Genomic DNA, 5,000 nt, shown 5'->3' with positions numbered 1-5,000 from the left:
AGCGGTAGCCCGATGACCGTAAATTATTAATGCGCAGGCCCGGTGGGCCAGTAAATATTTCCGGCGGAGATTAATAAGATTCCGCTATTAGAGTGCAATTCCTGGTAGGAAATCAGTGAAACAACCAGTTCTTACAGAGTAAGGGAAAGTTGGCTCTAAGAAGTATAAGGAAACAAAGCAACAAAGAAAATGATCAGCGTGTTTGGCAGAAGAACGGTCAACGATGGCCTCATATTTTGCATCTGGTGCAGAAAGGAAAGCATTACAAATTGTGAGTTCATGTCCGGCTTGGATAATTCAGGACACGAAAATAGAAAATGACGTAAGCATTTTACCCTTAAGTAAACAAGAGGCCCATGGGCCACATCGCTCACCTGAGTCACATTGGCTCATATCTAAAGATGTTTCCTATTACGTTAATTGGTCTTGGGAGCTGTCACAATAGGGGACTAGTTAAGAGAAAAGCAGGCTGACATAATCAGAATTGTGATTTAAACCCGGGACAGGGCCTGGTTGAAAATGGATTAAAAGCAAGTAAGTGTTGATTTCCTTGTCACAGTTTTGTGCATTGCTATCAAATGTTTGAAAACAACTTGTCTATTGCGTAAATCCAGGCAAATATAAGTGGAAACGTTGGTCGATCGAAGCATAAACTGTCACCAACTCCGGCATTTACATGTTTTCCAGAATCAAAACATGAATGCTTGCGAAGAAAAGTCGATGAAGGCTATAAACTGGTTCCCTGTTTATCTCGCTTCTCTACGGGTACAACAGGTATTAAAGCGCCAATTTTTGATGGCCAGGATTCGGGCTGTATCGTCATTTCACGCGTATAACGAGAGTTCCTTTCAAAACAACAACAACACTAACTTTGACGTCACAGTCAACTACACTACGTTACGAATACAGTGAAGTAGCTAGCCTGTGAAGCACGAAACTTCGTACCGTAGCGTAGTAGACTTTGACATCATAACTAGACTACACCGACTCTACCTTTCGGTATCTCTCTAGTGAGACATAAAAATCAACTGACCAATGAAATCGGCTCATTTGGGCTAACCAAAGTACCACTTACCCGTTGTTTGTGTGTAGCATCAATCAACAGGGAACCAGTTTATGAAGGCTACCCGTACGAAAATTTGCTCACGTAATTTTTAAAATTTCCTGGCGTACCCATAATTCTGAAAGTCCAGCTAGATTTTTAACAACAAATCCTATGGAAAATACTGGCGTACCTGAGGCGTACTCCGGGCGTAATTTAGCTTGAATTATGCAAATTAGTACGTCTAGATTAATAAGTACGCCTTTAAAAAGAAAATACGCCTCAACTAGGAAATACGTCTCTAGCGAAAATACACCCGTACAAAAAACAACAAATCCTATGAAAAATACTGGCGTAATTTAGCTTGAATTATGCAAATTAGTACGTCTAGATTAATAAGTACGCCTTTAAAAAGAAAATACGCCTCAACTAGGAAATACGTCTCTAGCAAAAATACACCCGTACAAAAACCCTCCAATTGTAGAAAGTACGCCTCAATAAGGAAATACGTCTTTAGCGAAAATACGCCTCATCAACAGCCAAGGCAAAAAAATTACATACAGGAGTCTGCTTGTGGCCTGCATATTTAGTAACTCCTATATAACGGAATACAAGATTGAAAAAATAATGAACACAATAACTGACAGGTATTTGAAAATTGGAACTGTATTTAACAATACATAATTATGCCTGTGTAACAACTTAAATTTTTCATCAGTTGACAAGTACATTAATAATAATCACATAACTAACAAAGGAGATTGTACAGATGTATAGTAGTTTTAAATATTTCTAATAATATATGTAATATGTAGTTCAATAAGTAATTAATACAAATTCATAATGATCCTAAGGATGCAAACAAATTTTTAAAATGATAAAAAATAGACACATTATACATGTGATATTAAAATTCAAATACATCTCATGGAGTAGAGTTGAATTTTTTCCAATGATTTGTCAGTTTATGTCCCATAGAGTAAATTTTGTAAAAGGTTAATTACAAGGGGGTGCTATATCAGTAACAATTTTTGGACATTATATGAAACTTACAACAGTTACCATGTAATATTTCACAAAATTGACAATTATACCAATTTGAAATAAAAAGATTAAAAATTATATTAGCCCATCGATGCGCATCCATCCCTCCCCCCCCCCTCCCCATGCGTATAGATATGTAAAAAGCAAAATATTTATTAACATAACAGATTAATTTCTGACAAAAATTTGAATTTAGGTTATAAACATAATCAAAATGAAATTATACAATTAAAATCAGAGCTTAATTAATATTTTAAAACAATAGATCATGATGACTAGAAATAAACTGTAATAAGATTACTGTTTAAAAGCACTATGGTAATTCCGAACCACAGCAAATAATGTATATATATATACTCTCCTTTGAATCCACAAATCATCAAACACTGAATCTTTGAGAAAAGACCATAGGCTAAGAGTGTTGAGATTTTGAATAGCACAGTCATCATTATTAGAGCAGTTGATTAAAAATAAATCTCAAAGAATTACATTCGAAATTTTGTTATTTGGCACAAGCACACGAGTATGACAGTAGGGTTCTTTCGAGTTGCTTACTGGCACAGGCTTATTTTAACTGCAAGGCACTGAGGTGTTGCTGACAGAGGTTAACACATCTCGACCATTAAGTACAACTGAGTTATTGTATGGCACAGACACACGAGTATAGCAGGGTTCTTTCAAGTTGCTGACTGGTACAGGTGTGTTGCTGATTGATGTAGTAGTCTTAAGCATACTGCTAGCTCCAGAAGTGTTGCCGACGAGTACTGGAACATTCGAACTGCAGGACTCGGGCACGTAATTACTGCTGGGTTCTACATTCTTGCATTTCCAAAGATTGCTGGTTTGAGTCTATTATTGCTTCTTTATTTCTTCTTGTTTTCGGCTTGAATTTCTGTTGAATAATGATGAAAATATAAGAAATGTCAGTAAACTTTTCTGAATATAGGGTTTAAAACCTGACGATACTTTCTTATGCAGAAAAAAATGTAAAGAATGCATTATCCAGGGTTCGAAATTAACTCATGTCCGTAAGTCCGAGACTAGTAAAAAACGTGTTGGACTAGTGAACGCTCTAGAGCACTAGTCCGTACGGACTAGTGAAAATCTGGAAATCAATCTTGAATATGGTAAAGATTTTTAGCAAGATTTGTCCGAGTCTCTTAGATGTTTGAACTTATGGTCGATTAATTACCTGCATGGTTAAGTGTTTGCGTGACTATGACATCCTGAGCTTCCAAACACATGGAGTGCATTCGAGACCGCCGTTCTTCGAACGTGCACAAATTGTCAAATTCCTGCCGATTCCGAACGCCGAGTACACATCACGAGAACGTATTCTAGGTGCAAGAATTGCAAGTAGTGTGGTCTGAGAACATGCACGTTTGTGCGCACATGTTCTCGTCATTCGCGACTCTAACCATAGACATATAACGGTTATATGTCTATGCTCTAACACAGTAGTTCATAACACTATAGCTCATGACTTGGTCAATCGAGTGAATTTTATTGACTTTATTGATAAAATTTCGAACTCCTGTGGCTCTAAGATCTGAGCACCAAAACCACAGGAATGTCGATCTCGAACGCACTTATGGATGTTTATAAAAGGATTAACTCGGAGATTAATATTGTATGCTTCTGAAGATCTAGAATGCGAAATAAAATATGGTGGTCTCTTTCTTCTGTATGTGTCAGAAATTAAATTGATTGCAACTGTGATGTGTTTGGTATCATTAAATACTGTTGAATAAAATGAAGATCATTTAATATGATGTACTGGACGGACTAGTGAAATGTTTTGCGGACTAGTGAACATCAACAGTGACTAGTCCGTACGGACTAGTGCTTGAAAAAGTTAATTTCGAACCCTGTTATCTATCTAGATACATTTGTTTACATAAACTTAAGATCATCTAACGTCTGTTTCTACTTTCACAACTAATTAATTTGCAATTTCTTGCCCCGCCCCCCAATTGTGTAGTGCAATACTACCTCCTATATATATCAAATGCAACTTTAGTAATGCAGGCAAAAAAAATGTATCAATTTGAAAAACTCAGCAAAGGTAACACCCAAACTGAACAGGTTCTATATATATTATAACACAAGACATGTTCATTGAATTACTAACCTTTTTTCTTCCTTTTAATTTCAGCATTTTATATTTTCCTTAGTTCAATCGTCACTATCTAGTGAGAACAAAATAAAGTGTTTTTTATTAATATGTAATAGGAGGCAAATATCTCAATAGTTCATGAGTATTTTAAGCTAGGGAAACAGTGTTCGAAATTAACCATAGACCGAATCTATGTCAAATGACACTGGTCTATGCCAATTGTAATTGGGATAGACCAAATTGTCTATGCAGATTTTCTAGGTTTAAAGCAATAGAGTTATTTTAAAAGTCGACATCTGATAAATGATACGAGGAAAGAAGGACATTGTTATGGGAATGGAAAGAAAATATGTTTTCTAAGCACATTAGAAATAAATAACAATGTTTTAAATTTGTGCTATTTTTTTCAATGTTGCGGTCAATGTCAATTTTATGAGGTCTATGTCATCTTGTTTTGGCATAGCCCTGTTGTCTATACCAAGTTTTAAACTAATTTCGAACACTGGGGAAACACATGTGACATTTCAAACAAGATTTATCTATATTTGGACAATATAGCGGGCGATTCGGCTGGGCTGGAAATTTGGAAAAGGGCCACCGAATCTCGGAACAGTCCTTCATAATTCATACATGTACCTGGAAATTTACATTCAGCTCCGGTTGTTTCTAGCAATTAATGTGCACTTAAGCGACACTGCTGTTTGCTTCAAATAACTTAAATTTGACTGTTATCTCCATCATTAATGCCTATAGGTATGAAAATCCCAAATTAAAAACAGTCACTAAATTTTCCGTTCA

At 35.9% G+C, this 5,000-nt stretch overlaps 1 protein-coding gene and 1 long non-coding RNA gene across 2 annotated transcripts in view; both read right to left on the bottom strand.

Annotated features, from left to right (window-relative positions):
• Positions 1-5,000, bottom strand: part of LOC125660309 (uncharacterized) — a 50,548-nt gene that overhangs the window by 36,230 nt on the left and 9,318 nt on the right. The window lies entirely within an intron of this gene.
• The window catches only part of LOC130050325 (uncharacterized), a 3,140-nt gene continuing 388 nt past the window's right edge, over positions 2,249-5,000 (bottom strand). Inside the window, exons 2-3 of the long non-coding RNA XR_008798753.1 lie at positions 4,218-4,275; positions 2,249-2,978 (exon numbers count right to left, since the gene is read on the bottom strand). This is a non-coding gene — a long non-coding RNA (uncharacterized LOC130050325). The remainder of the gene's footprint in view (positions 2,979-4,217; positions 4,276-5,000) is intronic.

This window comes from Ostrea edulis, chromosome 9 (assembly GCF_947568905.1).
Source record: "Ostrea edulis chromosome 9, xbOstEdul1.1, whole genome shotgun sequence".
In the NCBI taxonomy this organism is placed as follows: Eukaryota; Metazoa; Mollusca; class Bivalvia; order Ostreida; family Ostreidae; genus Ostrea; species Ostrea edulis.
Note: the sequence above shows the minus strand (reverse complement) of the source record. Positions and strands in the feature narration are given on the sequence as shown.